This window comes from Antechinus flavipes, chromosome 3 (assembly GCF_016432865.1).
Source record: "Antechinus flavipes isolate AdamAnt ecotype Samford, QLD, Australia chromosome 3, AdamAnt_v2, whole genome shotgun sequence".
Classification (NCBI taxonomy): Eukaryota; Metazoa; Chordata; class Mammalia; order Dasyuromorphia; family Dasyuridae; genus Antechinus; species Antechinus flavipes.
Window position 1 is genome coordinate 10,235,415 of NC_067400.1, and position 13,087 is coordinate 10,248,501.

At 44.6% G+C, this 13,087-nt stretch overlaps 1 protein-coding gene across 20 annotated transcripts in view; it reads left to right on the forward strand.

Annotated features, from left to right (window-relative positions):
- Positions 1-7,491: 7,491 nt before the first annotated feature.
- The window catches only part of KIF1A (kinesin family member 1A), a 173,200-nt gene continuing 167,604 nt past the window's right edge, over positions 7,492-13,087 (forward strand). For 13 of the 20 annotated variants that reach the window (XM_051991727.1, XM_051991728.1, XM_051991729.1 and 10 more), the window contains exon 1: positions 7,493-7,643. The gene's annotated coding sequence lies outside the window, so the exon portion shown is untranslated. Of the gene's footprint in view, positions 7,644-13,087 lie in introns of all 20 variants that reach the window. The other 7 variants (XM_051991717.1, XM_051991718.1, XM_051991721.1 and 4 more) reach the window with 1 other exon arrangement.

A 13,087-nucleotide genomic window follows, 5' to 3' on the forward strand; every position in this document is an offset into this window, starting at 1 on the left:
GGCTCCTTCTTTCCCTCCCTCCCTTTCTTCCCAATTTCCTTCTTTTCTTCCTTCCTTCCTTCCTTCCTTCCTTCTTTCCTTCCTTCTTTCTCTCCTTCTCTCCCTCAGATACTCTCCCAAGATATCTTGTGGTTTACTGGCTAGATTTCTTTCTTAAGGACCGTTCCTTAAACCACAACCAATCTGATTCTCATTGGCCATCAACAAGTCCTAGGCCAAACCCCATTTGGTCATTGTTTGTGTCCTGGTTGACTCACATTTTAGATAAGGAGCAATCATTTCTGCTTTGACCAGAAACCCAGAGGGTCTTCCTCTCCCAGATTTATTGATTTATTTATATAAAATGTTTTACATGTATGATATATATGTAAATATATAGAGTTCTATATCTCATTAGAAGCAGTCTGCTCATACCTCCCTATACCCATTCTGCTTTTCATCATCTACCAATATTCTCTTAACTTTGCCAATGACTTTAATACATGGCCTATGATTTTCTTCTCCATTCCATTCCTTGTCAATATTCTTTAGACAACAGAACCCACCTTCTCTTCTCCTACAATTTTATTCTCCAATCTACCTCAGCTTCATTCCAATGCTTGAGGACAGAGGTTTATAACTTTTGGGCATATTGTGGATGATTTTGACCATCTAGTGAAGTTTACTGCTTTCTTTTCAAAATAATCTGCCATTAAAAGAAATGTTGAATTTCCATTAAGAATTATTAAAAATAAAGTTGAAATTTTTTCATTGTTGTTCATAGGGTTTTGAACCCCAATTTTAGAACTCTTTTTCCATTGAAACAAAGTAATTGTTTTTTTTTTTTTAAAGAACCTATAAAGGGTGTGCATTTTAAAAAAATATAAAATGGCATCAAAGTGAAAAGAGATCTAAGAATCTGAAAATATAATGGGAACACAAAGAGTAAAGAAAAAATTAATATTTCATTGACAAAAATAAATGGCCCTCTAGAACTGAATCAATATCCTTCAGTGGGGAGGAGGGGCTGGTGGAGTAAAAAAGTGCCTCCCAAAGCCTCTCTTCAAAGAAGTCCAAGAAGCACAGCCAATTTTTCATTCCCCACCAGTTTATCTGCTTAGTCTCCAGTTCAGCAGCAGCCTCCCTCCTCCTCTCGCTTCCACCCAAAATAAGGTCATCACTAGGAAACTCAGCATCCAGGATATGGCTTTATCTTTGGTGCTCATGCCTCAGTGGTACCCGGTGCCCTCATCTGACTCTATTTCCCAGATTAGAGGGCTGGAGGGCAGAACAAAAAACCCTTTTCAAAGCTTCTTTTTAAAGGGAACAGAAGCTCAGTTAACTTTTCAATTTCCACCAGCTAATCTACCTAGTTCCAACTCCACCACCATCGCACTCCTCAGGGGGACCCTTTTAAATTTCCTTTTGTGCATTATCTTCCCTCATTAGATTGTAAGCTCCTTGAGGACAAAACCAACAGAAACAAGATTAAAATAGAATTACAAAGCTGGAAAAAAATTTTTACAGCCAAGTGTTTCTGATAAAAGCTTCATTTCTAAAATGTACAAAGAACTGTATCAAATTTATAAGAATATAATTCATTCCCCAAGTGATAAATGGCCAAAGGATACGAACCAATTTTCAGATGATGAAATTAAAGGCATCTATAGACATATGAAAAAAAATGCTCTAAATCACTATGGATTAGAGAAATGCAAATTAAAACAACTCTGAAGTACCACCTCCTACCTCTCAGATTGGCTAAAATGACATGAAAAGATAATAATAAATGTTGGAGGGGATGTGAGAAAACTGGGACACTAATGCATTGTTGGTGGAGTTGTGAAATGACCCAACCATTCTGGAGAACAATCTGGAATTATGCCCAAATTATGTCTGCATACCCTTTGATCTAGCAGTGTCATTACCGGGTCTGTATCCCAAGGAAATCATGAAAGACAGAAGAGGACCCACATGTGCAAAAATGTTTGTGGCAGCTCCTTTTTGTGGTGGCAAAAAGTTGGAAAAGAAGTAGATGTCCATCAGTTGGGGAATAGCTGAATAAGCTGTGTGTATGAAGATATGAAATATTGTTCTATAAAAGATGATGAAAAAACTGATTTTAGAAAGACCTGGAAAGACCTGCTGAGTGAAACAAGCAGAATCAGAAAATACTGTTCACAGTAACAGCAAGAATGTGTGAGGATCAACTATAAAAGACATGGTTCTTCTCAGTGGCTCAGGGATCCAAAGCACTTTGACTTTGGACAGAAAAAGAACTGCATCCAGAAAAAGAACTATGGAGATTGAATGTAAATCAACACATGCTCTGTTCACTTCTTTTTTCTGTTTTTTTCCTCTTGTATGGTTTTTCCCTTTTGTTCTGAATTTTCTCTCCCAACATAATTCATAAAGCAATGTGTATTAAAATAAATAAATAAAATTTTAGAAATAGAAATTACATTTATTCAACATAGAATCATAAGTAAATAGGCAATATTACATGCTAAAAATCTCCCAATGAGTTTCTAATTTTCCCACTTTGTCCCTGAAATTCTTAACCTCAGTATTCCTCTGATTTAGGAATTCTAGGAAATGCAGTTTAGAGACCTAAATTGAGCAAGTATTTTCAAGCTCTCATTTAGCTGTCATACCTGGCACAGCAGGATCATGTGGAAACATCAGAACTCTGGGCTGGGGAATCTCCTCTCAGTACTTAGGATTCAATACAAGGTAGAAACTTCCTCATTCTTGATTGTCCACTTGATTTCAGAGACCTCCATGTTTTCAGGCCTCAGTTAGCCTATCTTTGGAACAGGATATGTGAAGCCAGCAGCCAGCCTTGTCAGAGATCAATGCTACATCTTCTCACCCCAGAATTCCTCTCTTTGACTTTAATTACATCCTTCTCCTCCTCCTTCATCTCACAAATTCATAGACCCTTCTGAATTACCTGTACAATTTTCCCCTCCTTTTATAACTCATTTTCTGCTTTATTTTCTTATTGCTCCTTCCACAATCTTCTATCACTCCTTGTCATCACTCCTCTAAGGCAAAGCTTTAACGCTGTCCAACTAAGTAGGAGTAAAGAAGACAAAGTGAGATGTGCCATAGATAAGTAAAAATGAAAAGATTAATGAACATTTTAAGAAAATTTGAAGAACTCGGGAAAGAGAGAAGGTAAATAGGACTAGGAAGGACATTTTGTGAGAAGAGATTCAAATCAAATTAGTATAAGCAAAACCAATTTCAGGGACAAAGCGCTGGAATGGAATAAAAATCAATACAAAAAAAATGAATGGAGGAAAATGAAAACCTAACATTATAAACTCAAATGGGAATTAATTAAGCCAGTAAATAAATAAAACCCCTAAATTTGCTACATTTGCGAAACATCTAAAATTAGATACCTTTAGAATGAAAAGAGGAAGCTGAAAATTTACCAAGAGTCAGATGATTCCCCCTTTTCCAAAAAATCAGGAATTGTAATGTGCTCTCAAACAAAGCAAAAATAAAAATTCTGAATTCAGAAAGAAACCCAAAAACTATATTATACTTCAAGTCATCATAAAGCATGAAACAATATGATTATTAAACATATTCAAAAAGATGAGATAGTACCTAAATTTGTGAATAAAAATCTAATTTAGCTTTCCATTTTTTAAAAAAAATTATAGATAACAACAAATTAAATATAGGATAATTTTTTTTTGCACCAGGCAATTGGGGTTAAGTGACTTGCCTACTTAGTTAAGTATCTAAGGCCAGATTTGAACTCAGATCCTCCTGATTCCAGAGCCACTGTAACATCTTGCTGCCCCTATTATAGGAGATTTTAATACTCTTCTCTTAGAGATAGATAAATCTAAAAGAGTTATAACCAAAAGTCAAATTTTTAAAAAATTGAATAGGATATTAAAGAAGTTAAACTTTAATGATTTATAATATCTTCTATTGAAAGCACTAAATAATAGATATGTTTCTCAGAATCACATAGACTCATATATATGTATATATACACACACACATATATATATACATACACACACACATACATATATACATATAAACAATACGATAGGGATAGGGATAAGGATTATAACTATGATTTTCATGATAAAGATAATCCCTAGGAAAGGAAACTTCCCTATCTATCCGGGCCTTCCTGGGCACAGATACTTTTTTTAAATGTAAAAAGGCTGAAATATTAAACAGACCTCAATACAACCAAAGATTTTCACAAACTTTAAAATGATTATAATAGCAATTTATAGAGAGAAAACAACCAAAGACTTAAAATTAAATTATTAAATTAAATTTAATAAAATTAAAATAACATTGAAATTCTCAATAATAAGGAAAAAAACAAATCAGAAAAAAGACTATATGAGTAAAATTCACAGAAACAATATCCTTTCTCAGACCCTGCAGTTGTTCAAGTACTTTACTTCCTAAAATTATCAATATTCATTTGCCTACTGACATGATCATTTGTCCCTAGCAAAATGTATGTTCCTTCAGGATAAGGATGGTTTTACATTTTTTTTTTAGTGTCTTTAGAATCTAGCATAGCGCCAGGCACACAGTAGGTATTTAATTACTGCTTAGCAAATGGAATTTACTTGAGTTTTGGTTTTCATTCTAAAATAACCAACTGTTTGATTTTGGGCAGAACACTGAATATCTTTTAGTCTGTTTTCCTTATCTGTAATAGCTGTCTCATTTGCCTCTTGGATATTGTTGAGGTAGAATCAGATAGTGAATATGCAGAAATTTTGAAAATTAAATGCTAATAAATGTAAGGTTATTGTCAGCCAAAGCCGACACTACACAATATACATGACATACCTCGTCAGCTATGTCTTGGAGTGTATCCTTTTTCGAGTAAATGCTTTCTAAGTTCTTTCAAACTCTTAAGTTTTTCTGATTCGGATCATACATTTAAAAATTGAAAGAGACTCCAGAGAGCACCTTTTTGAACTTCCCCATTTTACAGATGAGAAAACTGAGAAAACCTAATAGATGTGGCCCAAAGTCACAGAAATGTATAGCTTGGATTTGAATTTTGCTCTTCAAGTCAGAGTTCTTTGCCTCCCTATAGTAAAAATGTGATTTCACATAGTTTATTTTTACACATATGTACACATGGATAGCCATGACCAAAGATTTCCTCATCTGGTGGTCAATGTGTTTTTAGATAAGACTCACTAAAAGTGAGAAGACTGGGCAAATTCAGATCTGCTCTGATGGACAGAAGCGCCACCGGAAATTAATAACACTGAAGGATTATTGTAGATGCCTCCCAAATGCTCAGCTAGGTGGTCTCGTTAGTTATAAATATCCTCTTCTTTGATGCAGACTGAATCTCATCCATGCTTGCCTGGCCATTGATCAAGATAGCAACAAGAAGGCATTATCTTGGCTGCTATAAATGCAAATTAAAAATGAAATAGTCTCTGCCCTCATCATATTCCACGAAGGAAAGTAACATGCACTCACCCCTCACTCCTTCCCATGTCTTCTCCTAAATTCCCCATAGTGATACCCATCCATGTTCTGAGGCACTTCTTCATCTTAATATTAAGATACCAATGAAAACATGTGCTGTCCATTCCTCATACTTTTGCCACGTGACTAGCTTATTTTTTTCCTTATAATTTCTCTAGTTCTCTGCTTCTCCATAGAAAATCCTTATGTGTATATATGGTTGAATGCACATGTCCACCTTGCCCTCTCTATTGTGCTTTATGTGATCCTCATTTCAATTATCTGGCCACTGCACATTCTCTGGCTCTAGCCTTAAAGCAGAAAAATATTGGTTAAAATGGTTTTAAAAATGGGCTGAGGAGAAGATTTGGGTCTTTAAGAGAATGTGGAATTTTCCCATGGCGATTTAATCCGTACCCCAGTTCTTGTTCAATTTTGAACAAAAGTCTTCATCTATTTGTAGCTTACAAATGTCAGTGAACCTCTGCCTTGTCTCTTTTGCAGAAAAGTAGTGCACACTGTTCTCTCTGTTCCTCTCTGAAAATGCTATAGGGTCAGAAATCTGTATTATAATGGACGTGACCTACAGGCTTTGCAATGAACCACACACTCTAACCTGGGCACCAGGCATTCCTCTTCGGTGGACACTGACACACATAGAGCTAAAATGTGAACCTTCCTTCTGAGTGTGCATGATTGAGGGTCAGGAGGAACCAGTCAGTTACACATAAAGGAAAAGCTCATTGCTTCTTTGAAAATGTAGAAAAGTTCAAGACACCCCATGAAAGAAGGAAATTCATCTCCTCAGGACAGTCCATCATCTCCATCCTAAACATTTTCTTTTTCCTTGTAATCAGCCTGCTGGGGAAGGAGATTTTATAAATTAAAGAGCTCTGATAAGAGTAGGAAAAGAAGTACCCTCGGTTTTTTGAAAAACATGAAGCAAAAGGATAATACATACATGAAGTTAAGTATGGGAGAGAAGACACCGAGAGGGAGCCAGAGCCAGAGAGACTGACAGACAGATAGCCAGACACAGATGGAGAGAGAGCCAGATAAGACAGATATGAGAGAGAGAGGAGAGAGAAAAAGAGAGAAGAGAGACACAGAGATACATAGAGAGGAGAGACACAAAGAGGCAGGGAGAGATGAGAGACAGAAAGAGGAAGAGAGAGAGGCAAATAAAAGAGACGCATATGAGTGACAATGAGAGAGAGATGAGAGAAAGGAAGGAGAGACAGAGAAGAGATGAGAGAGGGGGGAGAGAGGGAGGGAGAGAAAGAGGGAGGGTGGAAGGGAGGGAAAAGGAGGGAGAGGGAGAAAAGGAGAGAGGGAGGGAGCTAAGGAGGGAGGAGGAGGATTATAGTTAAGGCATTATGATCCTAGATCTTGAGATGGCCGGAACTCGGAGGCCATCTAGTCCTATGTGTATAGTATGTGTACATGTGTGTGAAAATAGAATTTCCGTCTTCATTCCAACCTCGATGCCTTCAGGGCTGGGTCTGATGAGGATGGGGCAGGGAGCAGACACGAACAAGCCAAGGTCCTCCCCCCTCCCAACTCCCCCGGGAAGCATTCCCGTGCTGGGGGTGCTCAGGGGCCAAACTCGGATGAAGGTTTCTATTATCTCCGACCTGAGGCTGGCGGGATGGAGACGCGGTGGTGGTGGGATCTCGAGGGGCTGACCGCCTGGCTGAAGGGCCAGGGCTGGCCACGGCCTTATTTTTTCTCCCCCCCCCATCTCCTCCGCCCTCCTCCCCCCTCCTGTCCCTCGCTTTCCCAGGTGGCCGAGGCAATTCCGCAGTGGCGGCCCAGCTCCCGGGAGCAATGATGTCACAGCTCCATCATCAGCACCAGCAAGGGCAGCTGTGAGCGGCGCCCAGGAAAGCCTCCTCCCATCCAGCCCCGCAAGCTGACGACGGCCTCTCGGCGCAGCCAACCAGCGGGCAGGCGGGGAGGGGGGCCGGCGGGAGGCCGGGAGGGGGGCCGGCTGGCAGGCAGGGCGGGCGGGAGGGGGAGCGCTCAACCTGCAGAGAGACAGTCACGAGAAGGAGGCGGGCGTCTCGGAGGAGCAGCAGCGAAGGCAGGCCGGCCTCGCGCCATCGGCGGGAGCTGTCCCCGATGCCCGGCGCCGAGGAGCCCGGCGTGAGCGCCCGGAGCCAGTGACCGCAGTGGCGGTAAGCTCAGCCCGGCTCCATTGCGGTGGCCGTGTGCTTGCGTGCGCGGCTGAGTGCTTGGGTGTATGGGTGTGTGTCGCCCCCTCCCCCCCGGGTCCCTGAAGGGGCTGGGGCGGGGGCCCCGGCCCTTCCTCTTGGCTTTCCTATCCCCCCAGCTCCCGGGCGCAGTGTGAGGCGCCTTCGGGCCCCCATTCCCCTCGGACACGTCAAGGCTGCGAGCTTCTGCGGAGGGCTGAGAGCGCATCCCCCCGGGCATCCCTCCGAGAGGAGCTCGCCCAGCCGGCTCTCTGCGCTCCCCTCCGGTCCCCCGGGCCCTCGCTGCCTCTCTCCCCGCCCCCATCTGCACTTGGCTCCGTTTCAGGGCAGAACAATGAGGCAGATTCACGGGGATCGGGGCCTTTGTGCCCAAGTCCTGAATGGGGGAGGAGGGGGAGGGAAAACAACACTTTTTCTCTGAACATCACCGCCGCCTGCCCGTCCCCACGGCCACCACCCGCCGGCATCGTGTGGGCAAGGGAGAGAGGCAGAGTGAGACCTACCCCCTCCCAGCAGGAAAACATCCCTTTGGGTACAGGGCTGTGGCAGGGAGTGGTTGTGGGGGAGGGGGCAGATGGGTCCAGGATGGTCGGCGATTGGCGTCACCACGCCTCGTCTCACAGTTCTCTGGCTAACCTTTGCAGCGGGCGGGAGGGGCCCGGCAAGCGGGGGCATATCCACGGGGATGGCGATGGGGACGGGAGGGGGGGGGAGTGATGGAGATCGGGAGGAAGATCGGAGGTGGAGGTGAGGAGAAGGGATGGAGATGCAGGTGCTGCTGGTAGTGATGGAGATCAGGGAGGGAGGGGGAAGGAGGAGAGGAGGACTCTCTGGGGATGGAGATACAGGAGCTGAAGTGGAAAAAAAAAACCCAGGCAGGGAGAGGCTGGAGCTGGGCGAAGTCTGCCCCCGGAGCCAGAGCTAGAGAGGGCAGGGGAGAGGAGAAAGCGCTAACCCTTGCTCATTCCCCGAGATGAGATCGCTTGGCCTTCCTGCCCCAGCGCCCTGAGCTGGGAGGGGTCCCCATCCTCTCCACAAAACACTCAAAATGATGGCGATCTTTAGCCGGGCAACGGAGTCGGGTTTAAGCTAGTTTCTAAGTGACTCTAAATGCTGCCTTGGCCCTGCTCTCCCCCCAATCCAAGCCCCCCCCCTTTCCCTGCTTCCTTTTCCTTGCTTGCGGGGTCAGACTCCCCAACCCCCAGTGCTCCGTCCCCAGGAGGTCAGCCTGGCTCACATCCCTAGTGAGTAAGAAGAAGAGCTGGCTTTCTTTGCAGCTAGAGGACCAGTTTCCAGATAGCCCGAGAGACTGAGCTGGGAAATTTAGCCAGGGAAGATGGCAAGGCAGCGCTGGCTTTAGTCAGCACCCCACCCTCATGTCTGCACTGTGTGCAGGAGAGGGGGTGATGGGAATGCCGAGTCATAGGGCCTAGGAGAGGGGCTGCCTGGCTCCGGCTGCAACCCTCCCTGCTCCCCCCCCCCATCCCAGCTGAATAGGACTCAGCCGGTTCCTTCTGAAAATCATCTTTTGGAAAATCAAAGAGAATAGAGGAGAATAGGCGGCCGCTGGGACGGGGCTGTTTTCGCCCTGAATCTCTGTATTCTCCAGGTGGTTTGCCTAGGATTAAAGAAGGAGGGGACAGACATCCTAATGAATTTTGCAGGGGGAGACTGAACCAGAGGATGCAGCAGCATATTGATGGGCTGGGGGAGACTGGGAGGATTCGGAATCTCTCTAAGCAAAGGGCTGGAATCTCCGGTCCGTTCTCTGGTCTGCAAAGGGTGAGGGTATTGAGTACAGAAAGAAGGATCCTTTAAAAGATTTTTTTAAAAACCAGCTTGTTTTCAAAAATAGGGATCGGAATGGGTAAAAGGAGAATCTTGTTTGGGTCTTTAAAACTGTGCTTGAGGGTCGGCCATTTTGCTGGAGGCTGCAGTGTCATTTCTTGTATTAAGGGACATGTTAGCCACTTTGGCATTTTTCCTTTATTCTCATTCTCTCTCTCTTTCTCTGTCTCTCTGTCTCTCTCTCTGTCTGTCTGTCTGTCTCTCTCTCCCTCTCTCGCTCTCTCTCTCTGTGTGTCTGTCTGTCAGTCTGTCTCTCTCTCTCTGTCTCTCCTCTCCTTCCTCTCTTTTTTCCTTTCTCTAGTTCTGGCTCTGGCTCTGTTTTTCCTCTGGGAGTGTTTGCCTGTGTGTTTCTGTAGGATGGGGACAGAGTAAATGATGACATGTGAGCAGCTTAACGATCAGCTCTAATCCTCTTGAGTGCTTGAGCTGAGTGAAGAATGTCATGGCTGAATCCCATTGACATTCATGGTGTCCCAGCCCGGACTATCCCCTCTGATCTTCCAGACAAATGGAAACCTCCCTGAATGACTGTTTGCTCCCTCTTCCGAGGACCGTAACATATCGGGGGACTAGAAAGCAGGGAAGAGCGAATGAGATCCGGATGGTTAGTGATGGAGCATCTGGTATCTCTCACCCAGTGGCAAATACAGCTCCCTCCCGAGTCCTGACACACAGAGAGAAACCCCCACTGGCCTTAACCCCCAGGTCTCTTAGACCCTGGGAAGGACCTTGCAGGATTAGCTGGTTCCATCCCTTTACCTTCAGCCTTATCCCACCTGAGCTTCATCAGAGATTAGACACTCCATGCATTACCATTGGCTAAAACCAGAAACTCCCCACCGTGGTCAGCCTTGGGGGGAGAGGAAAGCTGCCATCTTTCCTTGAGCTGAGGGATTGCTCTTGTTCTTCCTCCCTTCAGTCAGCTGACTGTGTACAAACGGACTGCAGAACCAATCCATTTATAGAGGGGGTGAAGAGAGAGCTTCGCAGCAGAGAAACAGCCCTCAATACAAGGCTGTGACTAGCCAGGGAAAGGTGTCCATGGAGCCATTAGCAGCTGATTGCCCCCTCAGCTCCTTTTCCCCAACAGGGCAGTGGTTTCACACATGAGCAGATAAAAAAAGAAGAGAAGGGAAAGCCTGGGCTGAGGGATTTTTAATCCAAGGACATGACTTAGGACGGTTTTTACCTGTGGACCCTTGGACAAGCCATCTCTCTGTCACCTCCTCTGTAAATAAGAGGGGGTTAGTGCAGACTTGGATAGTCTTGGAGAGACCCTCCATCCCAGCTCTACAAGCTAATACGTGTCTAAGACTTTAAGTGGGAACGGTGTCCACCATGGATACAATGCTGAACTCAACCAAGCGACCAGCCCCACTGTCCCTTCAGAAAAAGTGTTAGCATATGATTACAAGGTTACAAAGCACAGACTTAAATCCTGTCTCAGAGACTTACTCATTGTAGGAGTACAGGGAAGTCCCTTCTCTGAGCTTCAGTTTCTTCATCTAGAAAATGGGCACAAGAGTATCTATAGAATCTATTTTATAAAATTCCCTTGAAGAACAAGAGATAACGGGTGCACTGAGCCTTTCCCAGACCTTTAAGGTCTATTGGAAAGTCAGGTAGCTTTACTCAATCATTTGTTGTTGTTAAATCCAGAGGAGGTAAAGAGAGGAGAAAAAGCATTTGGAGTTGGAAGCCCTGGGTACATTCCCAGCGCTGCTGTTCTCTGTGACCTTGGGCCCCAGACGCTTCCTCTGTAAAATGAAAGAGCTGGAGAAGGCGATGGCCAAGCTTCTGGCCAACTCTAACTGTCTCCTTGTGAATTCCCCCAGACTCCTTGATCACTAGCATCCCCTCCTACATGCCCAGCCTAGTTACTGCCTTTATTGAGAATCTGCCGGGCCATCTCTTCCCTCTGGGTTTTCCATGGCAGAAGAGACAAGCCAGGCCTTCAGTGGCAACCACTGGGCATTTCTTAAGCATTGATGAGATAAAAAATTCTACAATCCCTGCCCTCAAGGAGCTGACATTTTCTCCAGGAAAATGCATATGTAAAAGAATACCAAATGGACAGTAGATAATGAATATAAAGCAAATTGGGGAAGAAAGGACATTAGCAGCTGGGGAGCTCAGAAAGCCCTTCCTTATCAAACTCATTTTATAAATAAGGAAACTGAGACCCAGAAAGATGCTTCCGGAAGCTTTGGCAGGCCAGCAGATGCAAGGAAGGAGAGTCCCTCTCCAGTATTCTCCCTCTCCCACTATCCCGGACTGGCTTAGGGAGTGACAGCCTCTGCTTAGGGAATTTCAGAGCTCAGAGGGTCACCTAGTGAACGACCAGACTGAAGGGCAGTGCCCAGTGCCGTAAGAAGCTGTCCCGGGTTCAGAGAAGTTGTTTGGGAAAGAACTCCGACCTATAAGATTTACTGATGACATCCTGGGCTTCCTAACATGAACGCCCTTCAATCCTATGGAATTGAATATACCATCTTGGTCGTCAGAGGAACATTTAATCTCATTGCAAGTCTGGCATTGTTCCTGGTGGCACCTCTGTGCTGGTACCTGTCGGGGTGGGCAGTAGAGCTTGGTCCCCTTCCTTCGAGGCTTGTTCTGAAGGACCTGGTGCTCTTTCATGGTGAGAGAGCATCATCAAATGCTTCTCTTTCCTGTCTATACCAGGCTCGAACGGGAAGAATTCTGAATTAGCCCAGTAGCAATTCAGAATATAAGCAACAGAAAATTCATCCTTTGAGGTTCAGATCTCTAAGCCCACACAACCCAGATATTTTTCAAAAGAATGAACAAACAAGCTTCAAGATTCATCTTTTCCTGAAATTTTCCCTGACTCATCCTATTCCCTAGTGATCATCCCGTTATTATATATCCCCTCAATATTTGGTATTCAAATCACACCATGTCATTTTCTGTCTCTTGCTTTTATTCGCTCATTTGTTAATTTGTCCGAGTCCCAAGCCTCTAGAATCAAGTTCAAGGTTCTCTGTTAGGCCTTTGCAAACCCTTCAAAACCTGACTCTGGTCTTCCTTACCAGGTTTAGGAGAGTGCTCCTTTTACACGCTCTGTAATCCAACCGGTTCTATGACAACAACATCAACGGCTAACGTTTTGTAGCGCTGTAAGAGTGGCAAAATGCTTTACATGGTACAGCCCCGGTCCCGGTCTGACATCTCACCCTCAAACAGCCCCACAGAATATCACAGCTGGAGGTCACTTAGTGAGGATGAAAGGACCGATGCCCAGGGAAAGAAACGGCTTGTCCAGTGTCCCCCAGCTCCTGAGGGCAGAGCTGTACCGGGTGCCGCCAGTCCCCGGCTGGGAAACGCTCTCACTGGGTGAATGGCTCGGCCCGGACTCCTCACCCCCTGGAAATCTCCCTGTCAATGGAGTCATTGCTGTTGCAGGATACACTCCAAGGGATCTGTGTGTGTGGGGGAATCTTTACACAGCTTATTTTTGTTTGGTGCTCACAATGATTCTGTGAACCACCCCCCTTTTAAGGAGGCATTTTAATAGGGATGCATAGATAGTCTGCCTCTCG